The 26,066-nt window shown below is 42.7% G+C and overlaps 1 long non-coding RNA gene across 3 annotated transcripts in view; it reads left to right on the top strand.

Moving 5' to 3' along the window:
* Positions 1-26,066, top strand: part of LOC311432724 — a 52,507-nt gene that overhangs the window by 3,230 nt on the left and 23,211 nt on the right. Inside the window, exon 2 of one of the 3 annotated variants that reach the window (XR_014690263.1) lies at positions 9,365-12,046. The exons of the other annotated variants lie outside the window; for them this stretch is intronic. This is a non-coding gene — a long non-coding RNA (uncharacterized lncRNA). Of the gene's footprint in view, positions 1-9,364; positions 12,047-26,066 lie in introns of those variants that run through there. 3 annotated transcript variants of the gene reach the window in all.

The following is a 26,066-nucleotide window of genomic DNA, read 5'->3' as shown; positions in this document are numbered from 1 at the left end:
GGAGTTCAGGAAGCTTACTTATGTTTGCTTCTTGTTGCCTTTAAGCCATCAGACAAGTGGGGTAGGGCTCGTGCTGCATGACTCTCGCCTGGCTTTTATTCCCAGGGCTTTAATTTTGATGGATCAGTGACAGGGGTGGCTCGTGTTGTGAAGCCTGAGGCTATTTGCATAGTGTTGCTCAGCATGCACTTCTGTTTCAGGTTGACCTTCAAGTTCAAAGAACAGCATATTTAAAACGCTGGTTTGAAAATACCAAGAACCCTCTTGATATATAGAATTTTTAACCTATTTCTCCCATGTGGCTCAGTGGTATCTTGCTAGGGACATCTTTGGTTTGTTATTTGACCTCCCATTGTGCAGGGAACTGAGAGCCCTCTTGGGGTCCTGGAGCTGAGCCTGGCACAAGTCTAAATGCTGAGCCTGTCTCTGTGTGTGGTAAATAGGACGGTCGCTCTGGGCTTGTAAATCACCACTGGTCAGGAACAGAAGGTGAATGCTCTTGTCATCATTGAGGCAAAGATTGCGAGTGGACTTTTCACATCCCTCTCTTTAGTGATGAGAGAGGACATTACAGAGATGTTTGGTTTACTTTTTTTTTTTGTTTGCGCGCGTTCATGTTGGTAGACTGTGTGCCTATGAATGTGCTGAGCATATTCTTCAGCCTTTATGTCCTAAACATCTATGCCAGCCAGAAAGCAGTAGTTTGTGGGACTTTATACCCTTTATTCAGAGCAGCAACAATTCCTGATTACTTATGTTCCAGGCAAAACATTGGGGTGGGAAAGGTAGCATCTGCAGATGAATGGGTTACTTGCTAATACATGGCTCTTTGTGTGAGGATGGAGAAAAAGAAACAGGATGATTGGGAAAAAGTGACAATACTTTCATTACTATGCATAACACCTCCCTCAAACTCCTGCAGAGTGTTTTTTTTTTTTTTTTTTTTTTAACCTTTCACATAGAAAAAAGATTTATACTGCATTAGAAGAGAAGATGTATAGTGAGTAGAGACTTTTTTTTTCTTTTTTCTTTTTTTTTTCAGATTATCCCACCTTGTTAGAGATGATAGAGGAGCTGTTGGGTCTAATTCTAGCATGTAACTTCCAGTAGCTACTTTCCACTTAGTTGCTATGTTGGACTATCTTGTTGATGACTGATGGACAGCATAACTGCTCCCAAACTCTAGACAACATCCTTAAAGAAGAAAACAATCCTGCCTTGTAAAACCCACTCTGAGTTGATCATGGTTCTTGAGGTCTGGCATACTGAACCACAGTTCAATGCCAAGGTACTGGCCTTCAGCATAATGACTTAAAAGAAAAACCTACACAGTCAAGAGTAGCCAGGAGCCATACATATGAAAGCTGGCAAATAGTTACTGCTGTGCTTCTTCCAGGCAGGTAAAATGCCTCTGAATGGCAAAACATCTCTCTTGAGATGCTCTGAGTTGAATGCAGGTTCTGCAGACTTGTCTGTTTTTCCCTTTTAGGGTTGTATTATTTTTTTTCTAGTTGGTATGTGTTCAATTGCTTTTATTTCTCTTCTGAAGTCCCCTCAAGAAGACCACAAAATACTGTGTTGTAAGAAAAGGTAGGTTAAGTTGGTAGTTAACATTAAATGCCTGCTGTTTGATATAATTGAGCTTATTGCCTAATCTGCATGTATGCTGATTTTAGAGAAGAGGGTTTGTGAAGGCTGAGGGGAATAAAATGAAGGCCTCCCTGGAAATAAGGCTTAGCTTTGTTCTGGCTGAGGAGAAAAAAAAATGTGGAAAATATTTCTGCTCCTCAATCATTGTCTTAGCTTATCTTGTCCATCTTTTTTTTTTTTTTTTTTTTTTTTTTTTTTTTTTCTTCTTTCTCCTCATTGCAACGGTGTCACCTGAAGCAAGTATTTTCTGATTAAATCCATGTTTTGCCAGTGGCTGACAGAATAAGGCAGAGCCTGGAATGCCGGTGGCATGTGGCCAGTTCTTTGGTAGCACTGGTGGCTGAACATCTCCTGGCAGGCTTGGGTCTTGCTGCAGCACAGCAGAGTAGCTCCCTGAGAGAGCAGCGTGCTTTTGTAAAAACAATAGTCCTTTTGGGGATGTGTAGAAAGAGTCTATATTTAAGCCAGCATCTAACCTGGAATAACGTTAGGCTTTCTGAGCACCTATTTGCCTACTCTGTTCTGCAGGCTCAATAGCTTGGAAATCTAGCCTAGAGTATCCTGAACTCTGCCCTGGCTAAGAGAAGCCAAAGACAGCACTACAGTGTTCATTTTCTGTATATTTCTAAACTTAACCAAATAAAACTCAAGCTAGATAGATCATCGGTTCACTGGCTTACAGCAAAATGTAATAAAGTGAATAACTGTAGGCTTTAATATAATCTTACACAATTGTATTACTGCCCAATTACTTTTTTGACCTCTTTAGAGCCATGCTTTCCTTATAAAAAAAAAAAAAAAAAAAAAAAAGCACATGGTCTGCAGTTCTGACTGTCCTCTCAGCATCTTCTGTGTTGAGCAAATTGATAGATAAACTGGAGTACCGCTTCTCTTCAGTCTACTGTTTGTGGGAGCATGGCAATGCGCAAGGTGCTGTGTGTGTTGGAGCTCCTGTAATTGATGGCTGCTCATACTCCCTCATTTTCTCAGATCCTAGAGCACTCAGGACAACTATTTATTTTCTTGAAATTGTTAAACAAATAAGGCAATTATCCTGCTGTCAGTGTCTGAGCTTCTTGAAGTCAGTAGGCTTTTCCTCCTGATAATAAAACCTACTTATCTAATTGTATCACCTCCTTTAATAGTAAATCCAGCCAGCAGTGTTGCAGGTACCTTCACTGGTTGTAAACAAGTGTAGTGGGATGTTCTTTGGCTATGATTTAGGAAATGACTTCAGCATCTTCCTAGTTGTTTTCCTTCATAAAAATGTTTTGGGTGGATCAGTGCTTGTAAGGGAGAGACTTTGAGGCTGCAGCTGATGCTGGAGAGAGAGCCTGGAAAGGACACTGAAGAGTTTTAAACTCTAACTGGTAAGAAGTATGTTGTAGCATCTTAGACAGTCTTTCATCCTCTGCAGTCTAACAATCTTTTAAGTTCTTCTATTATGCTTGTAGGAATATGGTCTCATTTTGTGCAACTGAACAAGGGGCTATGAAGAGGAAATGCAGGTAGCTTATATGGCATCCTACTTTAACATCCCAAGAGTAAAATGCTCATACAACAACTTAAAGGTGTGTGGGATCAGACTTGCTGTGATGAATACCTACTAATCTTGCTGAAGTTATTGTACTGTGAAAGCAGAAAAGGTGTGAGGGGAAACAGCAGCTTGCTGAATCACACCTGGGAAAAAGCAAACAAAGGAAAAAAAAAAAAAAAAACCAAAAACAAACAGAAACCAACTGTATAAAGGTGAGTAGAAACCACAATGCAAAGTCCAGAAGTCTGAGAACTGCCATGTGGTGTGAGAGCTGTCATATCTCAAATACTGTTTTCTGATGAAAACTTGTCTCCTAAAGTCAAGTTCCAGAATGTTCTAGACAGTTTTAAAATTGTAATGGAGTGAGAACTTTTTAAACTAAGAGGAATATTTAAATATTCCTATGCTGTCTTGCATGGGATAATGCAAGATTTTTAGGGGTGGGAGGGAGGTCAGTGGGTATATAACAGCACTCTTTCATTTACAAAATGAGGGAACAACTACTACATCAGGTTTTAGTGGGGTTTCTCTACATGTATGTGAAAGGAGAGATTAGACAGGAGAACCAGACATGGATGTGGTCCTTCTAGACTAAAGTTGTTGTGAGATGCTGAAGATGAGAGCAAGGCATGAGGGCTGTGAATATCCCTTCTGGTTTTAGCACTTTCCCTAATGATTAATAATGGAAGGGGCAAAATTTGGGGTGTAAAAATACTTTGTATCTCTTAAAATGGCATGCCCCAAAACTTGCTCATTTTTCCCAGCTATGAGAGTTAGTCTCTTACAGTATAGTGGAGAAAAAAAGAGATTTAAAAAGAAATCAGTAGGGATGATTGCAGTGAAAGAGAAATATTGAATGTAGTTTGGAACTGGGAGGAACCTTTGTTTTGCAGATTATTTTCTGGCTTTCAGCCTGATCCAGGAAACCACTTCTATCAAGGGAATGAAAGATTAAAGCCAGAAATTTAATTGCTTAAGAAAAAAGATTTACTGCCCATGAGGTTCACTGGAATCCAAAATAAGGTCTATTCTGTAGTGTACGCTACATCTCAACCATGCTGAAAACTATTGCAGAGAAAAAGAAATCTTTGCATCTCCAAGAGCAGGCTTCTAGCTGCACCACAAGAAAGTAATTTCTCAATACCACTGGAATGTGGTTTCTAGTACAGAATTTCTGCTTACAATATTCTCCTGTCATCTGTTGAATTTAAATAATGAAATTAAAGGAGGAAATATTTTGTTATTATAGATCAAATAAATTAAGTACCAGTTAGATGAATAGCTTGTTGAGTTATCCATAAGACACTTTATTTTTCTTCGCATCTCATTCATACAAAGTAGTATAAATGTTGCTCTTCTGGCTATTAGCATGTGATGCAATGCATACTATGTCTCCGTAGGGCAGTGCCAAAAAGATAGCTGCTCTAGAGAAAAGCGGCACAGCCAAGAGGCTTTAGAAATGCCAATTCAGTATTTTCTGAGCTGTGCTCTTATTACTGTGACTCTTAGGAAAAAAGAAAGGGGGAGGAGGAGGGGAAACTGATGTGGATTTAGCCATTGCAGGAAAAAAGCCTATCCCAGTATGCAGTAACTACATGTGTTAATCTTTGTACTGCAAGTGAAGAAGTTACCTTGCTATGCAACATCAGCCTAACATAGTGAGGATTTTGTTTACCCAAAGGGCAGTATCAAAGGCAATGGAGTAAAACTCCTGACTTGTTCTGTGGTTTACTAATTGTTTTTTGCATCACCAAAACAACCAGAGCCTCTGGCAGAAACCATGTTTGCTTGAGGTTTTTGGTGTAATAGAGGGCACAGATGGAAACTAGAAAGGAAAACTGCGGCATAGAGCAACAATGTGGGTGCTTGTGTTGTTCAGTAGTCTGAAGATCAACTTAGCACTAAAAAGCGAGTGTCTGTACTCCCAGTTCAAAACTGTATGACCTCAGCTACATTGCATCCACCTGAAGAAAAAGGGGAAGGGTCTGTGCTCAGAGATGTTTTGGCTCCCGTGCCCATGGTTTGATCCTGTTGGGGAGTGAGGGGGGCAACAGTGCTGAGGAGGACCCCCATATACCTTTAATCAATGGAGAACATCATCCTAAGGATGGTGTCCTGCATTTTGGAGTGTAGTCCACTTCTCTTGCTGTAGTGCAATCGCAAACATCTGCTTGGTCACAGCCTTTACTGGAAGTGGGAAACTTGTGAAAAACCTGAAATTGGTACCAAGCCAAAGCATCTGTTTTGCTTCCACATGTCAAACACACATAATACCTTTAAAGCTATCTGTAGACGTGTAAAATACAAAAATATACTAAGTGATATAGCCGGAAAAGCGGTTGCCAAGAAATAATGACAGTAATTATTTTCACTTGCTCTTTCTTTTTTTTGGCATCCCCACATCTGTGAGCCTGGAGACAAGTCAGACCTAGAAAATGTGTTGGAATTTGAATTTCAGATTAACCACCTTCTCAGCAGCCCTCTAGCAACGGGTTGGCTCCAATAGCTGATATAAATTGTGGTTTTGCTATGGACCACACGAGTCAGGAGCTACAGCAGAAGTTACCTTCCTGAAATTAACTTTAGAGTAAGACTTCCCTGGATGGGAAGATGGAGGACTATGATCCAATTTTAAAATCTAGCATAAGAGAAAAATATTCTTGAAGTATGCCTACTTGCCAAATCTGTTTCAGTATTCATTAGCACAAGCGGTTGCTTCCTCCCTTCTCCCAACTCAGCCAGACAAGCTCATCTGCTTTGTAATTAAGTCTGGTGTCTGGTGGCTGAAAAAAAATCTACTCATCTCACCAGTTTAGTGTTTCATGCTTAAATCTGAAAAGAGCAAAAGCATCTGTGTTGCATTCTATGGGTATCCTCACATATCCTGAACAGAGAAGTAGTATGTTGGATAAGCTGGCATCTGAAGGCTTAAAGACTTCTGATTAGTGCTATGAAAGATATAGCATGGCATTTTTTGGCAATTCTCACAGAACATATTTACTTCTGGGCTGCATTTTCCTTCCTTTCTTCTTTTGAAGCTTTTTTTTTTTTTTTTTTTTTTTTACTTTTTATTTTTTGATATTGTTATGATGTAACTAGAGACTAGTCTAATTTTTTAATATGCATAGACTTTATGCCTACAAGTAGAGCTTGGGCATTTAAGTTAAAGAATCATATTCTTGAGAAGATGTTTTTCTGCAGCCTGTTAGTCCTTTCACCAAGAATAAGGTGGTATCTGAAGCATCCTTCTGAAGTTGTAATGAGGACCAGTATAACTGCAAGGTGGTCTTCTGTGCCTTCTAAATCACTTTGCTTTTTATGTAGCAGAGGAGTAGCAGGGTCCTGTGCTGTGTATGTCATGTGAAGATGCTGGTGTGATTTTTGTCAGGATCTGTGGTAAAATGTCATACCGCCCTCAGAAGCACTTGGTAAAAACAGGAGCAAAGAGCACCTCAAAATGCCTCCACATACAAGGTGCATACAAAGCTATCTGGGGTATGGTAGCAAGGTCTCAGTGCTGCAGCATGCTGCTCCTAGCTTCTCTGCAGTCTGTTCGTGCTGGGAGATGTGTAGTTTCTTGATGTATTCAAGAAAATCAGTTTCCTGGCCCCTCCTCCCTGCCTAAAAACATGTATTCCCCAGCACTTTTGTAAGTGTAACCTTGCCCTTTGTGTTGTCAAGTGAAAGCATTGCATCCTCCAACGAAGTCCCATTGGATTTATAGTCACTGTAAGGGTAGTACTTTAGTGGGTAACCTTGGTGGTAAGGGGATGTTTGGACCAGATGATTTTGGAGGCCTTTTCCAACCTTAATGATTCTATGATACTCTCAGTGTTGTAATAATACACCATTCCTGGTATAAAGAACAAGGTAATCAAATTAACAGGAGGAAAACATCAGCACAGAGTAGTCAAGAAGATCAAGCCAAGGCTACCAATGCTTACTCTGGTGGCATGGTCACTGTGACTGATGAGAGTTGCAAGGATACTTACCAGCAGGTATCAAAAATAAGTTTTAAAAAGAAGGCCTTTAAATGTGTCATGTGAAGGTCTGTTGAAAAGTCTCCTGATTTTCCATAGAATTAAAATAACATGCAGCTGACACCTTTATTTAAGACCCAATAGACTGGGTGTCTGCTAAGTCCCACCTTTGCTGAGATATCTTTAAAAAAGCCACCAAGGTTTCCCACTGTTTGATCTACTACTGAAATGAAAACTTACTACCTTGCTGGTAGCACCTATGGGGGTGCAAGCCTGGCCAAAAGCAGCCCTGAGAGAAAAATAATGAAAAATTAGCAGGATTTTCTTTTTGACATGCTATATCAAAGTGGTTAGTTTTTACACTGGAGGAAGTAAACACTACTGAAATGTCAGCCTTTGCAGGGAATGGAAATGCTGACTGATCTGTGGTAATGTTTTGGGAGACAGTGATACCACATAGGCCCTAAAACAGGCTTCAGCCAGATACATGCTCATGCTTCCCTTTGGAGGAGAGACCATTGCTTTCTTAAACCTTCACAGACAGAAGGTTTTAAGGCTTTCCCAAAGACCTTCCCTTTTTTGGGCTCTTACCAGAGAGGTTCCTTAAGGCTGGAGGATGCAAAGGGGACTATCATAGTTCTTGGTTGTCTTTAAATCACGGCTTGCAGTCATCAGCAGTCCTCTGTAGAAAATGTTAGGAGCAGTGCTGACCACTGCTGTGAGAAATGCCTGTGATGACTGTTCAGCTGTCATTATGCAGCACCTGCAAGATGCAAAGATAGGAGAGACTGGGGAGTTGTTTGGACAGTCTGAGGCATGAAGAAGAGATTTTCTAAGAGCAGATAAAATCGAAGGGCTTGACTTCCCAGCCACATATGTTTTTACTTATACCTGTGCAGTATATGTTTTTTTTTTTTTTTTATAAAATTTGTAATACCTTACTTTGACCACTGTTTAATCAACCCAATCTTTACAAAGCAAAAAGGAAACAGGCCTTGCGTAGGAACTAGAGCAAAGCTAAGGAAATTGCTTTTAGGTGGCTCACTTATGGAATCTAACTGTAGCACTGTGAGGTTCAATATATTGAATATCTTATTTGCTAACAGTGCTCTCTCACTATCTGCGGTATTGCTTCTAGCTTGTGTAGTTGATTAGACGCTTGTTGCTTCTGCTCTTTTAGTGAGGAACAAGGGTGGGGGGAGGACAGCTAAAACAAGAAGCCTTCCTGCTCTTTGAGTGTATGTCACCTGGCATCCTCTGATCAGCCCAAAATGGACATCAGAGGTGGGCAGGTGGAAAGCTGTCACAGATCTGAACACAGTAGGGGAAACTGGAGCAGCTTCTGCATTTCAGAAAGAACATTTTTTTTCATGAAAACCATCCCTGGCCTAAGTGTGAACTAAAAGGAGCTGCCCTCTGGACTGTGATGTATTAATCTCTTGCTGTCTGAAGTTCTGCTTGTAGAGTAGCTGATGTTACCAGCTAAGGCCCCGTTGAGCTCAAGTGGAACAAGATAGCACCCAAGAGACAGATGGAACATGAGAAACCTTTCCTATACAAAGCTCTGGATATCAATGCCTTGCAGATGCTGTGAAAGAATTATGCACAAGGCTGTAGATGGAAAAGCAGAAAGATCATGATGTAAATACTGCTGGACTGAAAAGCCTTACCTATAACAACAACAACAAAAAGGCACAGTCAATGTTGCCAACCTGAGCTAGACAGCTCTTGAGTAGAGGAGAGCTGTGAGATGAACACCTGGCTAGAAGAAAAAGCTTCCAACAAGATGACTGTTGGCTGAGCTCCAGCATGGAGATAAAGGCTATAAATCAGGAAACTTCCTTGCTAATATGAGCTACTGGTTAGGGCCTCAGTGGTGTTTGTCTTCCTGGATCATGCAAGGATAGTTGATCTCTGGGTAGGTGGTCTGAAACTATTATTGTTCCTCTGACTCCAGTTGCCTTCAACCTCCTGACAAGCAAATTGGGGATTTATGTTGGGAGAGTGGCTCAAAATCTCTGCTAAACCAGTGGGAAAGCTTTCCTAGGTGCATAATCTTCCAAGTAACAAAGTGTGGATATTTGGTGGTGAGGCGTCCTGACTGTAGCTTGGGATGCATCTGTGTTTCCCAGCCCCGTGGCACCAGGCCATGTCCATCATGTTACAGGACCTTGTTTGTCCTTCCTTGTCTCTGTAGGAACATCCATCAGAGCTGCTCTCCTGTGGCACCACTCAAAGGCCTCTTGGGCACTGAAGAAAAAGGGATGTGCTGCACCAGTGACGCCTCCGTTCCCCATCCCCTCTTAAGGGTTTCAACTACTATCTGCTGTGTTCCTGCTCTCATCTTACACTGATGCACTGAAGGGAAAGGGTGAAATCTAGATGTCCTGCTGTGGCTGCTTTCTCAGCAGGACCTGTTCTTTGGACTATTTTATTTTAAATGGCAAAGACATGTAGAAGACATGTAGAAATGTGTAGTTGAATCACAAATAGGCAAAGGGTGAGTAAACAGAGCTTGCACACAGGACTGGGGCTTTATAGGTCAACACCCTGGCTTGGAGACTCTGCTTAACTTTGGAAAAGTAAAATCTTTACAGTATATCCACATACACTTTGTAAACACAAGTATGCATTTACTAAAATGTGAAAGTATGCACCATCATCAAAACCAACCTTGTACAACTATACATCATACCAGTACTTAGATATTTGTTTTTTACCTATGCTGTTTGCAGAATGAATAGGCTTTTGCAAGACTGACTACATTTCCATTCTGGATGATTGGTGTGTTCTTTCTTAGGAAGGAAATAATTAATCTCCAATCAAGCAGTGGTGTCCATATGCTTCAGAGCCTGGTACCTGAAACTAGGGAGAAACAAAGTGCAAATCTTCAGCTCACATCCACTGATCGAAGACAATCAAATATCCAGAGGAAAAAGCTAAGCAAGCCCTTCCATTTCTACTGAATCTTATGAAATTTTTGCTTGATTCCATAGGACCATGACCAAAAAAATCATTTTTACAGTGGAAGACTTTTACCTTTAATGCTTCATTTAATATTTTTTTTAAATATCCTTATTTCTTAGGCTTTCCACATTCACTTCTTTTCTTCTAAGAAGTATTCTGAAAGATATGCATGGCTATGCTAAGATTTCCTGCCCTACAGGAGGAAAGACTGTGCGAGTTTGCAACTTCAGTTTTTATAGTCACTCTGACTGTTAACAAAAGTGGTTAAAATGGCTGCATGGAAATATTAAGTTTTCAAGTATGGTGAAGGCAGATGGGGATTTATTCTTCTTTCTCCTATGTGGAAATTGGGCACAAAGTTTATAGAGGTAACTGCAGTTCTGGGAAAATGATCGTTTTCTTTAATGGCACAGTTCCCACCTGCAGGCAAACAAAATAATGATTTATCTGCAAACAGGATGCAAGCAATCTGCATTGTTTCCATGAGTTAGTCAGCTAAAATACTCCTAGCAAATCCTATCCCTTTATCACCCTAATCCTCTGAGTCTGGAAGGAAAATGCAGAAGCAAGCTCCAAATGGAGAAGCATGCTCAGCCCCTCTCCTTGTTAATAACAGGCTTTTCAACATTGCATTGTCTCAGGGCATTATTTGACTTAACATTTGAGTTCTCATTAGTATATGCAGAACAGACAATTCAATTTACCAGCTCTAGGGTCTTGGCTGACAATTATGTCTTGACACAAAACATGCATTATGCCTTGACACAAAACATGGTTTGGCTTTGTGCATGTGTGTGCGGAGTCTTCCTACCACTGTACTCCCAGGGTGTCACTTGGTTCGTCTTTGTTCTGGAAATACTGATTTTTCTGAATCTGTGAAATTAAACCACCAGGGCAGTGTGTTGTCTCAAGTCACAGGCTGTATATCTGGAACACAAGCGCATTTTTATTTTTATTTATTTTTTTTTTTTTTTGTAGAGTGCAGCAGTGTAAACTGTATTCTTGCTCACTCATTTGCTTTACTAGTTGCATGTACATGTATCTGGTGCTCTTCTCACTGAAAAAAGGCACAAGAATCAAAATTATGGGATACTGTTTATCAGCAACTAACTTACTATATTTGCACCCTGGGACACAAAACTCTTGTGCATCTTCAGCAAAATGCGGCACTGCAGCTCAGTGCTTGGTATATTATCACACCTCAGGTCTGGTGGGCAGGCATGGGAAAGATTTTGAGAGGAACAAGCACCAAGGCAGAGGCTCCTTCATGCTAAACTTTGGCCTGGGATCCTGCAGGAGGATAAGCAAAAAGCAAGACTCGTGCACTGTGTGGGGGTTTTGCAGAGAGAGTTATCAGTCAACAGCTGTAAGCCCAGACTCCTTGCAGCTGATAACAGATCTGCTCATTCAGCCTAACCACTCATGCATGGAAAATCAAAGAAGATTAGGATCTGTTTAGAGACAGACAGGAGAAAAAAAAAAAAGCCTCAGTAAACTCCAGACTACCAGTAAACTCAAGACAGCCTGTGTAGGATAGGAAGATTCATGGTCTGCTATTGTTCTGTGACATAAAGTCCACTCACCTCTTGCAGCATGAAACTAGAAATATCTGTATTTGGGTGTCATGATTTGAATTCTAAGTCAGTAGCGGTTAATAGAAGTGTTGATGTTTCTTGACCTGTAGTTATTTGGGACTACAGATTCCCTTCAAACTGGGGAAGGATGCAATTCCAACATACCTTTCTTTGGTTAACAATGCTCTCAGTCACAATATTGCAAATACAAGGAAGCTCCCTAGTCTATAAACCTACAAGCAGCAATACAACTGTGCACATAAGACTTCATAGGATATATGTTTTTTAAAATGGATTTATGCATTTATTGTCTAAATTATTAAAGATGTATGATTCAACCTGGCTTTCTTTTGGCTACCAAGTTCACCTATGCTTAGAGGTATATTGATGCATAATCTGGCTGCAGCTGCTGAGCGGTGAGGGTGTTTCACAGGAGCCAAAAGCCTCAAAAAGCTCTTTCTGCGAGAAAGATTTTCTGCGATGTCATACCCACATCCTAAACACAACCCTTACAGAGCCTCCTCCAACTGATTAACTCCTTGTTTAGAGAAGTCTCTCAACAGCATCCTTATGCTGGAGTTTAGTATCTCCTGGCCTGGGAGTTTATAAAGTCCAGAGAGCACTTTCTGGCTGAAGGGCACTAACAATGCAAATGCAGCGTGAGTCATTATTGTTATGGTCCTTTCATGTTCTTACTGAAATCACTGATGCACCTTCTGTGTCCAGCTGACCCAGCAGTATTTCTTGCATTATAGGATTCTGATTCCACTTCCATTGTTAATGTTCATTACTTTCTTGGAGAGCTGCAATTTCATTATTAATACATCAGTGTAACAGAGCACAGACTATATAAATGCATTTCTGAGCATTAGTTAAATATCAGTTTTAAGAACAAAATAGGCTTCCTCTGCCAACAGTGTGCTCCTTGTACAAATGCTTTATGGCTACAATTGCAAAAGTACATGGGAAAGGCTTTTATTGTCTTCAGAAAATATAGCAAGGTAAATATTTGCTTGCTCTCTCCTATTGCTGAGGAAGATCAGCATTGCAAGTTTGAAAAGTGGTCATGATGGCTGCTTGAATCCATCCAATAATAATACTAGGAAATTTTGAACAATGCTTGATTGTAGCCTTTCTGTGAGAACAAAAGGGTGAGATCCAAATTTCTGATACCTTTCAGTTGTGTGACCTGTGGTTACAGTCTGGTCAACTCGGACTCCAGTGGTCTTAGTGGCACTGTCTGAGGAGCTGATGTTGGAGCAAGGAGAGCTCACCCATTCCCCTGTCACTGATGTCCACAGCCAAGCAGTGAGTGAGATGAGAGCAGGGTGATGGCCCACTGTAGGCCAAGTGGCCCCAGTTTTGGCGTCAAAGTTGGGCCAACAGCTGATGTGGTCACTAGGGCTCTGTTGCTATACGTGGATTCCTGGTGCCCTTTGTTTCACTCCATTTGGATCACGGACCACATCTTTAGCTGGTTACAGCATCTCACCTCTTGAAACACAGTGGAAGGACTGGACTGCTTCAGAGAAAAGCTCTGGTGCTATAGTGCTCCCACTTCACCCTGTGCTTTCATGGTTTTGCCTTATAATTAAACTCTGGGGTTATTCAGAGATACTCTGAGCAGGAGTCCTCTCAGTCCAGCCAGGAAAGCTTTGATGCCTGTACTGCAGTGCTCATTCATTTTAGCACATTGTTTCAGGACCTCTTTAAAATGCAAGCTAGTTATGCTATCTTCTTCGTAGATATTTGTGAGACTCAGTACTTTTGGATTGAATTATTTTATACACTAAACCTTAGGCTGGTGGAACTGAAGTGCTGAGGTCCTTTTTTAATCAGAGGCACCAGATTAACTCGCTTTTAGTCTTTCAGAAACTCACTTACTCTTAATGAGTTTACCGTGATATAGGTCCACAAATTTCCTGTCTAGCTTCTTTTGTCACTCTCAGATAAAAATGCCATCTGGGAAGGAGATTTATTGGTTTTGAGATGATGTCCCTGCCTTATCACCTTGTTTTGCTGGCCCTGAGCTCATCCCAAGATAGTGGTACTTACCTAGACAGCATCAGTTTCTGTCAGACACAAATTGTGGAAAAATTAGTTTAAAATACCTTGCCCTTTCTACCCCAGTAAGATAGGACTTTTTTTTTTTTTTTTTTTTTTTTTTTCCTATAGTGAAACCTCTTGCTAATGTAAAACACTCGTATACATACATATAAATATATATATATAATAGATAAAATATATACGAATACAAATAAAATCCTTTTTCTTGTAGCATTTTGTTGTGCCTCTACTGTAAATTACATCTCAGTTTTCTTGTGGAGGGATTTATATTTTATATCTGTGTTTGCTTCTGCAGAAATTAATTTGGAGCTTTGAACAGCATCTGTTGTGCACTAAAGTGCCAATGGCAGCCAGGGGGGAATCTGTGGAATGATGGTCTTTTATTTTAAGACTGTTCAGCTCAGCACACTTTTAACTATTAAGCTGTGTATGGCTGCCCCAGACAGGGGGATGGGTGCTGATGCTGGGCAAAGCACCACAGGTACTTCCCAGCGCATCAGGATGCATGGGGTGCAGCATTGACTAAGCACCTGGAAATACAAGGATCCAGACATTGCTGCCCAGTGGGGAGCAGTGTCCAACTCAAAGGGCTAACACTACATTTGCAGAAGTATCCCTGATCCTATTGATCAAGACTGACTGGGGCAGAAAAGCTGGTTTATTTCCAGCTCATTTATCTCATCCCAGTGAGGAGGGTGTTGGTACCTGCATGGCTGCCCGACCTCCAGTGCTCCTAAGGGGCAGCACCTGGGCTTTCCCTTGGAAGCTGAGCACTAGCTGTGGGGAAGGATGCAGGCCAAGCGGGTGTTGGTGTAGTCTGGAGAAATGGGGTTGCTCTGTCAAGATGGTATCACGGTGTGGTTTGGGGCCTCTGCTTTGCTTCTGGCAACCAACATACCTGAGCAACAGCTGGATCTGTGCCTGCCCTTCCCACTTCCCTCTGCGTGTCTCGTGGCTGCGGTCTCCTGGCATTTCACACCTTCTGCAGACCAGCAAGGAGCTCAGGTCTAAATGTGGGTGGAGAGACAGGACTGAAGGTTTATGGATGAGAGGAGCCTGGGCTCCTTGGAGGCAACACTGGGCTGTTCTGCTGTGCTGCCAACCCACCTGGACATGCTCAGGGTCTTGTGAAGGGAAACCTTAGAGTTTCCAGGGAAACAAGATGCTCCCAAAAGAGAAACAAAACTTGGTGAGGCTTAGATGGAGGTGAGTTCGGTCAGTTCACTTTGTAAGCAGTTAAGATCCTTGTCTGAGCAAGACAACGGAGCTGGGAGGGAGTTGAGGGAAGGACTGTGCAAGCCCGTTTGTCTTGGAGGACCTTCAGGCATCTCAGCCTGAGCCAAAGGTATTTCATTGTCCTAGGCTATCTTACAGGTCGTGGTTAGCTTTGTGCACTTGAGCTCTAGGAATAGCTCTTGAAATCTATTCAAGACCTTTACAAATCAAAATAATACTGTATGCTTTCTTTTTTTCCTTTATACAAACTTTCTACAGGAATGAGTCCAGCCAGTAATTGCATAGAAAAGTCAAAATAGCTTTCTTGCTCTCTCTCTCTCTCTCTGAGCTCTAGGAAGGTTATCCCTTTGTACTCAAACTTCTGTATTGAGGGGTGAGGTTTTCCTGGTTTAAATTACCTGAACTGCATTCCTGTTTGGATTGTGGCTGTGGCTGCAGAGGTGTTGTTCCTTCAGTGAGCAAAGAAACCCTACAAAAATTAAATGGGTCCACATTTTCTGAAACATGTGGAGAAATGGTTCTTCTGGAGTTGTTTCTTTAAAAAAACACATGACAAGACTTGCCTTTGTGTTTTCTTCCTCTCCTCAGGACACTTCCTTTTCTGGGAGATATTTCTGTATATACCCCACTGGAGCTGATGAGGTATGCAGGGCTGGGACAGAATGGTTCCTTGCCTCACCTGTGTGATACAGGTGGGCCTGGTCCCTTGTGTTCAGGAGATGACATTAGGATGACTTCTCTTTCCTCTGAGACCTCATAGCTGGAGGCAAGGAAGGTGGCATACAAACAAAGCTCATTTTTACTTTACCGCTCTGTAACGTTTGTGTGCTTAGTGATCTCGTCTTTTCCTTCCTGCTGTGTTTTTACCACCAATATCCTAATTCAATCACTGACCCTGCTTTCACTTAGTGTCTGAGCTCTGACGAGCTGTCAGTGCTTGATGCTGTCCCTGTCCACTCCGCAGCCTCCCTTTAAGAATATTAGACTCTATTGGCGGCTCTAGACATTGGCTAGTGAGAGAGAGTGATTTTTACAGGACTCTTTGATGAGTATTTTGTATTTGTTACCCTGCTAATGGAAGATGTGAGAGCCACATTGCCCCTGCCCCAGCCTTCACAAGGGGAATTATCATCATGTCAAATTACAGCTGCTGACTTCTGCCAGACGATCCCCTCTGCCTTATCTTATCTATCTACATTTTTTAATGCCATGCTCATCCTCATGGCATCTAAGTGCCTTAAAAGTTTTCCATTGCTCCCAAGAAAAGATACATTTATGGGTGTGTTAGTGGAAAACTTTCTCTGGTTCTGGTTATTCAATCTGAGCGAACATGGGTGATAAAGGTTAAAGTGAAATAGCACTGAAAATGCGCACCAACCTTTTACTTGACAAACATGATCCTTGTTGATAGTTTATCCAAAATGTGTGGCTTGGCTTTTCCTTCTGGTTATGTTTAGGGATTAGCTGGGTCCTGCAATGCTTCTGGCACCCACAGTGGAGCAAGTTAGCAAGGACTGACATAAAACCACATTCTGCCTCAGTTTGTGCTCTTGCGGTATTAAACTGTTGTCTTCAGCTGACAGTGATCTTGGGTCTGCTTTGAAGCATTTGAGGCTTTTTGGTTGCCAATGGATGACATGTTCATTGGAAACACGAGTTTGGCTTCTGCATTCAAGCTTCACTTTGCAGTATGCATCGTAAGAAATCTGGATGCAAAGGCTGGTGCATGTTAAGTAAGGCAATTTAAACTGGGAATTGCTGAGATGGCAAGAATCCCTCAAGGAATTTCTTCTTCCTTAATCACATTTCTGAGCAAGACCATCATTTATGTCTCATAAATGTTCTGGAATGTCACTTGTACCTGACTGCTGCCTATTTTTCAACCTGCACCAAAAACCATGAAAATTTAATATAAGAATAGATAGGTATGTGTGCATATAGGCGTGCATTTCTATTTGCGTTGAGTGCTGCCAGCGCACTTCACAAAGCAGATCTGAATTGCTAGATATTGTACCGTCCTCAGCTGATCCCCAGTCCTCAGTCTGAGTACAGCCACCCCACTGATGATGGATACCAGAGCATCATTTCCCAAGTGCTGCTGCCATACGTGTGACATCTCAGCTTTCAGGTCCCTTGTACAGCTTCTGGGAGATCAGGTCTTGCCTGTAAGCTGGCTGTAGCTGCTTCTCTGCCTTTCCTAGAGGTTTATCCCGTTGAGTTGTTCTATGCATATTTGCTGCTCAGCCCAGCAGTAGGTAGCAGGCTGTGGGCGCTTTGATCCTCTCCCCAAGTCACAGCTGATCCACTGAGATCCCAACATGATCTGACAGCTCTACATGTTTTCACCCTTGACCTGGAGCTGTGTTTGCAAAGCTAGCAGGCCAAAAGCAAGCTTTTATTATTTGCAGACATCTATGCCTAAGCCCATTTTCACGTGACTGTGACGCTGTTGTTCAAGCTTCTCTATTAGCTAGGAAGGGTGACACTTGCAGCTTCAGTGATAATTTGGATGGGGGCAGGTCAGAAGGGGAAGATATTTCAGAGGTGTTTTGTCCTTCAGTTTTCCCGGTGTAGAGATTTCAAAGCAAACAGTAGTACTAAAAGTAGACTCCCAAGTCAAAAAGAATCACCATCTGGCAGTTCGTTCTTCCATCTTGCTAAATCTCAGGGCGGGGGATCATAGGTGTCTTGGTGCCAATGAAAATATTATTCTAACTCACTTAACATCTCACTTAGCCCTATTTCAGATTGTAGTACTAAAATACTGAAATGACAGCAATTTGCAAACTATTCCAGCATTTCATCTGCAAATCTGCACTGTCAAAAGACAATTTGTTCTGCTGGCATACTCAAAAAAAAAAATCACAGGAGGGAGGGAGCTTAGTTTGGCTCTCAGACTAGACTTCAACCCACTCAAATGTAGTTAGTGTAAAGCAAATAAACTGCAGCCATGTGTATTTGGTGGTAGGAGCTAGCATGCTACCTTTGATCTTGAAGAAAGTATGAATTTTTGGATCTGACACAGCAAGGTTCTCACTTATACACCTAATAAAAAACATGTAAGCCATCCTGATGAAGACAGTAAGGTTACCTGTATGCCTGAATTGAATCATGTGCTTGAGTGTCCTGAACTGTTAATGAGGGAGGCTTCTACTTAGAGTTGCTTGGACTTCCACTGAGCTGTGCTGCAGCAGTAGCAGAAGTTGAGAGGAGAAGAGAGAGATTTTTAATCCAGGTGCTGCTGCAACAGCTAATTTTCTTGCTAAAGGCACAGTTGCTAAAGAGTGCATGATTGGTTTTGCTGTGTGCTGAAAGATTGCTTCCTCTGAGCTCGTGCTCTATTTTCCTGTCTTGTAATTAGCTCTTCCACATGGTTACCCCGATGTGCACAGCGTGCAGTCATATGATGAACTTATCCCACAGGGCATCCTTGCTGGGCAGAATCACAAGGCAGGATCTGTCGGACCGTAACGTGGGCTGACAACAGCAGGGGGGCTCACCTTGGAGAAACAGCTCCTGAGCCACACCATCATGCTGCTGGGGGTTTCTGCGGCAATTGGGGCCTCCAATCTTGGGGGAGACTGAGATGGGTCCCATGCTCAGGAGTGGAGTCTGAGCAACCTGGCTCCCTTGTGGCAGTTTGTTCTCTGCAGAAATGCAGAGATGATGCTGGTTCCTCATGGGCAGCTCCAGCCCTGGGCAGGGACCACCACCTCCAGGTGTCCCACCAGCTGCTCAGCCACTTGCATGGCCAGCCTACAGCTCCTAAAGGCCTAAAGGGTAGCACCTGCTTTTGTGTGCCTCTCAATTGTGCCTTTAGGGCCAGGTTTTCCTATGGTGCCAGCTGGCATCTCTGTTAGTTTGTATGGATAGTGTTGGAGCAGGAGAAATAATGAGGGATAGTCCATGAATTTGTCAGATCTGACTTGGGCTGGGTTACACAGATTTCTCTGCTCTGAGGGACACTGGATGAAACAGTCTGACTTCAACTCCAGCTTTCCCTAAACAAGACTTTTCCTTTGAGTAACTGATTTGTCCAACTAAAATCTTAACCTGAGGTATAATTTTGGTGAAATCTCTTCCTTCAGATCCCAAGGATTACTTTTGCACTATTTTCTATTTTGTAAGATTTTACTTCCAAGCTCCTTTTTTTTTTCCCCCCCTTTTTTTTTTTTCTTTTTTTTTTTTTTTTCTTCTTCCCAAAACAGCATTTGGTGTCTTGTTGCTTTTGTGTCAAAACAACTGGGAACGAAGTGACCTGAACTCTTTTCCAGAGCCATGGTAACAGCAGAGCTGATAAAATAGAAACAAGGTTAATTCCAAACTTGCAAATGTCGTCAGATCAGCCTCTTGATGAGAAAAAGGATGAGGTGAGAGAAGAGTCCACTTGAAGGCACTGACCTGGATATGGTAAAGCATCTCATACAATATTATAAAAATATTTAAAATTCTTCCAGTGTATTATACAGAATATTGTTTGAAGACTAAATATTTGTAGAAGGATGAAAGTTATTTATAAGGATTTTTCCATGGCAGGACATTTGCGCTGCAGCAAGTCTGCTCTACTGGCCGTTCAAAGGAGCCTGGAGTCTTTCTGTGTCACGATTATTCACAAGTTGTTGGAGATCTAAAGTAATGCATCCATTGATGGCAAACAGCTTTTTTTGAATGTTGATTACTGAGAAGGTGGGCTGTGAAACACAGCCCATGCCTTTCTCCTTTTCTTCCTGCGTTGTGCAGCTTCCAGGGCTGTCCGTGGGCCCCCAGCAGGTACGAGCACTGCGCCATGGGGTGAGGATAGGCGCTGGGGTTTTCAGCTCCCCCTGCCTTGCTCAGCTGGAGAACACCCTCCACGAGCTTTGTGGCTGGTGAGGAAGGGTCTGAGCAGGCATCCCATAGGGGTGCTGGTGGGGGATTTAGGCTGGACCTGGTCCTGCTTATTTCCCTGATCCCTGAATGGGGTGATGTTCACCTCTTCCTGAGGGTTGCCTGTGTTCATGGGTATCTGTTGGTTAGTGGGAATGAGTCCTGGAGGCACGCTGTCTTACAGGATGGGGGCAGCTCTTGGCTAGCAAGCAGCAGCAATCTTCCCCTTCCTCTGCTTTTCCCCATTCACAAGAGCTAAAACCAGGGTGTGAGGACTGCTCCTTCCCTGCCTGTCCTCCCAGTCCTTGTCACTTAGCTCTGTGCATGCCTTGGGTGAGTGCGGCACTTGTGATGACACCCCAGAGGTGACAGTGGCGAAAGGAGCCCCCCATCTGCTGCTCTTGGGTTGTCTGCACGGAGTATTTGTTTGCAGAGAGCTTGCATTAACACTCTGTACTGCCTTAGACTAAGCAGTCTAATAGACTCTTTCACCACCTCTGTAGCACTGCCTGCTGGGGTAATCATTCACCGGTCATGGCTCTCTGCAAACAGCAGCACTGAACTTGCCTTTCAATTACTGGTTTATGAGTCTAAGATGTCTGGGGAGCGGAGTGGTGATAGCCATATGCCAATATGGCTGTGGGCTGCTTGTGAAGCTCCTCGTGGGACACGGAAAGCAAAGCCCGGGGTCCAAGCAGTTCTGTCAGCCTGGTGACTGACAGCATCTGACATGGGCTTAAAATAACCCACCTCAGAAAAGAAAACACAGCCACCTCCACATGAAGGGTTCCTGGTAAGTGGCAGCTGAGCTTGGAGGACAGAGCTTGGGTACCCTCCTTGGCTGGGTTAGGAGTCAAGGTGTTAACCCACCAGGAAACCCTACTTTTGGTGGTGCTGGTTCAGCATCTGGGCTTGCAGACATGTCCATACGCTACTTTGGAACAGGTGACTTCAGGGTTCTGTTAAGCCACCATAAAACAACCAATTTTTTTGCTAAAATCCAGAACCGGTGTGAGAACCAACCCTCACCTGGGGCTAGTGAAAGCAGGTGATGACACGGCTGCATCTGGCCAGAGTGGCTCTCATGCTGCAGCTCTCATGCAGCACTTATTCTGGGCTAGTCCCCACAGTGGTTCTTGGAGGAAAGCTGGGCCACAGAGACTGAAATAACAAGAACCCATCATTACAAAAGCACATCTGCTGGGTTTGGAGTGTGTGACTGCTATTACAGGCTCTTAAAGAAAGCTCAAACCCTTCTACAGTGCTGGAAAACCAAGCTCCCTTGAAGTTTTCAGTTACACCAAGAAAAAAATAAAGTCATAGTGTATTTCTCTGTGTCTTCAGAAATTTGAGGAGCAGTCTCCAAAAACGTGATTCACTCCTACCAAAATGCTCATGCAAAAAAACTTAGCTGTGTACGACTGGATTTTCACACAAAAATTGCTTCTAAATGTTTTCCATTCACTAAGTAACTTTTCATAACTATGTTTTTTTTTTTTTTTTTTTTCCTCTTTGCTTCTAATCTCTGATTGATCTCTTCCTCCTTGGAGAAATTCAAAAGCCAACTGGATACGGTCCTGTGCTACCAGATCTAGGTTACCCTGCTTGAGCAGAGGGGTTGGACCAGAGGGCTTCCAGAGGTCTCTTCCAACATCAGCCATTCTGTGATCTCTTATCTTCAGCATTTTCTGAATGATTGCTTGTTAGGTTAGCTAGTGGCAGGTCATGTTGGAAATTGCCTTCTGAGCTGGTCAATTCCAAAGCAAAATGTTGTCACTGCTACTGGCCAAGATGCAGAATCATTTCTCCTGTTACCAGGAAGGCATCCAAGAGATAAGAAAGTTAAATCTGTGTGCATTTTTAGCATCTCCGAAATCTTGCTTATGCTATTATGCCTCATTCTTTGTCATTGCCAACTTGTCGAAAGGATAAATCGACAGATGGTAAAATCCCACTGGTAGCTTGCTTATTGCAAATTTCTCTCCTGTGCAGCATAAACATTAGAAGTAATTAGCACATAGGACAATTTGGCATCAGAATCTTTATTTTGTATAATGGAAGTCAGGACTGGTTCCTGGGTGTACCAAGCCAGTTGGTAACACATGTATGCTTTATCTGTTAAGGAATGCATTGCTAGGTTTGGGATAGTTAGAAAAACAAATGAACAAGAAACAAAAAAAAAGACAGCTTTGAGTTGCAGAATCAGTTGGAGGATTTGAATGCCTTTTGATCTTTTGATCTTCCAAAAATATGAATTTGATGATGCCAAGATTTTGTTTTGGGTAAGAATTGGCTTGGTACGGTAGAGGTGCAGTGCCAAACAGGGGCAAGGTGGAAGAGTGAGCGGTGGCAGGAGGAAGGGCAGGTGAGGAGTGACTCTGACAGGTGACAGAGGGCAGTGGAGGCTCTGCCAATGGCAGGAGTCTGCGGCCAACCAGCTGACTTGGAGGGACTGGGGGATGACAAAAAGGAGGTGAAAGAAAGGCCTATGGAAAGGACAGAGATTTATTTAGTGTTGTCTGAGCAAAAGGAAGAAAATGAGAGCATGGGGACAGATAAAGACGAGCAGAAAGCAGTATCTAAAGATCTTCAGGGTATGCAGAATCCAGGCTTTCTCAGTGCTTTTGGACCCTGTTCTGCCATGGGTGGTGCTGGGGGTACCTGGTAGCCCCTGGGATACCCCAGGTGGTGCAGCACAGGGCTTGTTCCTGACTAATTGTCTGATGTGGGCTGAGACAGGCTGCTTGGCCAACATCACCAGGCTGTCCTTGGTGCTGTCTGATGGTGGGAAGCCGTGTGGTGGATGGTGCCTCAAGACAAGGAGATTAGCTTGGAGACAGGGGCCATAGTACTGGTGTAATTCAGAGTACCCCAGATCCTCTTTACCAGAATAAAGGACCTTAATGCTAACTCCTGCTTGTTCTCCCTCAAGCCATTTGCCAATCGCTTATCCTTCCTTTGCTGGGGAAGCTGTTCAGCACTGCCTTACTCATTCAGATCATCTGAAGGACCAGGCTTGTGCACAAACTGCTTCCTTTCCTGGCGGTCTGTGGACACCAGTGCAAGAGATCTATGTCCACTGCAGCTCAAGACAAGTGCATGTCCCAGCGAAGTGGATGGGCTCCTCTCCTTTACCATCCTCCCCTGTCCCACACAGAGCTACAGTGGAAGTCACAAGGTCAGCTAATCTGAAGTGCTGACCTATTGTAATATATTCTGACACCTTGTCTTGTGGTTTCTAGTTGCATAAAATCCATCTTTTTTTTTTTTGCGGTAGAAACAGCCATGGGACAGTTGCTTTGAGTTTCTTCACCCAACTTCCTATCTTCACCTGGAGACTGAAATGAAACACATCATCAGAATTTACTTCTGACTATAAATTAATAAAACAATGCAACAAACAATTTTCCTTAGCTCTCAGCTGTAGGTTGTATAAGTGTTCTTTGGTTCTTGTTACAGATGTAGCAGCAGCTGCATGGTTCAAAGCAGTGACACCTGATGCAATTTCTGGTTGTGCAAATCTAGGTATAAACTAGGCAGCATGAATGGCAGTGAGAAAATTTTCCACTTAGGCTAAAGCATTTCTGCATTTGGAGGTTTTTGTGTCATATCTCCAAGAAAATACAAGTCTGATCTTCAGATCTCTTTATGTATGTGTTTTAGATATTTCCACAAAGAAAAAGCCCAAAAATATTACAGAAATAAAACACTACTTATTAATTCATGCTTGTTCTTAAAAAGCTACTGAAAAACACAATATTGTTAAGCATCCCATTCTTGTTTAGTTTCAGAAGAACTTGGCTTTGTGAATAGCTTTGGAGATGTCAGGAAGATGATGTGCTTGCGTGGCATTTCCTACATCAGAAAACAGAATGGATATCCATCCAGAATTAATGTTTTGTTTTGCAAATCTTGAAAAAAACAAATTTCCTTGTTACACAACAAGCCAGTAATAATGTGTCTGTAATGGAAAATGTCTGTTAATATTTTCATTAAATCTGCTAATGTGCACACATTTAGGCATTTATGTCATCTTATTAACACATTTAAAAGAGGGTACACAGAAGCATATGTAGAAGTGGCTTTAATGCAGAAACGTACTTCCCATGACTTCAGGAAGAGGGATGAAGCTGGGTGTGCTGAGTGAACTCTTTGGGAACTGCAGCAGCAGTGATACTTTCTGCTCTGCCAGCAGAGATGGAAACCAGCAGGAACTAATGCAGCTCGCTGGTTTGAACTGTGAATGTCACCAAGATACCCTGGCTCCATTTGTTCAGTGGTGCTGCCTAATAGCACGGTGTACATTAAGTAATGCGTCTTCCTTGTAGGGCTCTGGCAGGGGCTTGGTGCTTTGTGCACTGCATTTCTGACTCCCGTTTCCATTATTTTACGTGGAACAGCGCTGGAGTCCCAGATTGCTCCTGGCATGACAGGGAAGTAAAACGCAGAGGAAGAGGTTCGGTCTGTACTTGGGAGGTATAGGGCATAATCTGCAATTTTATCCCTTTTGTTTGTGTTTCACTCTGTGGTTTGGATGGCCGATATTGGGGAGGTACCTTCAAGAATTACAGTGTGACCATCCAAATTGCTTTTTCACCTTGCGCCATTTAGGAGACTGAAGCACAATTCCAGTGCCCAGCCTTCACCCTCTCTTTCTCCTCCCCATGCAGGCACTCCTATTTGTGCAAGAAGCAGCCAGTGCGGCGGCACTGTGTGCTCACCTCCCTCCTCTTTGGTGGAACTGCATCCGGGGATGAATTTGGCTCATTGCACTTGCTTCCAAGGACCCAAAGGGTAGCTCCTATTGCATCTTGCAGCTACTGCTTTCGGCCAATGCTAATAGCAACTCCTGCGTGGTCAGCGAATTCTTTGGGAGGATAGAAGCCGCCCTTAGTCCACATGCATATTACAAAAGATATTTTCAGCTGTGTGCAGCTGTAATCAACAGAGCTCAGCTTGGCAATTTTAATCCCCTGCCATCTAGTTTGGGGTTGCTTGTTATGCAGCCGGCATTCACTCAACATAATGGTTGCTACCTGCCAATGTGCTTTGAGGGATATTGTTAGCATTAAATTTGCCATTTACATTTTCATGTTTGACATAATTGAGGAATGAATGCTCTTATGAAAATTAAACTTGTGGTCCTCCTGGACTACTGTAACCCTGTTAAAATGTAATGCGATTCTTGATGCGTCTTCTTTAGGTTTTTATTAAATAGAATATCCGTATGACTAATTTCCCTGGCCTAAATGTAGGCTGGGAAGGAGCATTATTGATAGGGCTGAGCACAAATGGCCCTCTATACTCAGCCTCTAATGGCCTAATAATGCATTATACTTGAATCAGAAATACTTTGAGTTGTAGTGCTTATTGCCATTATTGAAAACACCTGGATGCTCCATTCATCAAGGTTACATCAAAATGGGCCCATTTGTTTATTAGTCTGTCAGTAAACATCTTTATTTAGTTTCATGTTCCTCTGCTCTCAGTAACATCGGGGAGGACGAGACCATGTAGTGTATCTTTCTGTGGTTTCCCGTTATTAGTTTTCCCTGGAAAAGAAAGATAATGAAAAGTTTGGATGGCTTCATAAAGAAAACGTTTTTCTTGGACTTTTTTTTTTTCTGTTTTCTTTCCCTTTTAGAAGGGGAGGTTAAAGTAAAGCTACTGGATATATAGTCAGGATGTTCTGTATAATCAGGTTGCTCAAACAGGCAGATTTGCCAGATTGAGATTTTAAAGCAGTAACTACAAAAAAGATTTGTAATGGCAGGTAGCCCCTGGAGCATTTTGCTCCCTCTGCTACAGCTCTTCTCTGGTGGGTGGGGTTTGCTATAGGGGGGAACAAGGGTGCTAAGGGACAGGACCAGCTGCCAGGCATCACTGGCATTCATGGCCAGGCCCCTTGCAGCAAAGGCACCTGTGCCCACATTCAGGCAGATCTCTTTTAGGAGTGAACACAGGGAGCATTGCTTAGCTCTGTTGACAGACCTCCTACTCCCTAATAAGTGTGTTGCTTTTTCCCATTTTCCTTCCCCCACTGGCAAAAGGGTGAATTAATGTGTTTTTGCCTGGTGCTTTCAGGCTCACTAGGGCTGAGGGAAGGTGGTTCCAGTTTCCGGCTGTAGAGGAAAGAGTTGTTGAAATATTTTGGCTATGCAAGGTCCCATCTCTTAGGCTAGCTGGAAT

Source organism: Aythya ferina (genome assembly GCF_964211825.1).
Source record: "Aythya ferina genome assembly, chromosome: 2".
Classification (NCBI taxonomy): Eukaryota; Metazoa; Chordata; class Aves; order Anseriformes; family Anatidae; genus Aythya; species Aythya ferina.
The sequence above is the reverse complement of the archived record's forward strand: the minus strand, read 5'-3'. Positions and strand labels throughout refer to the sequence as shown.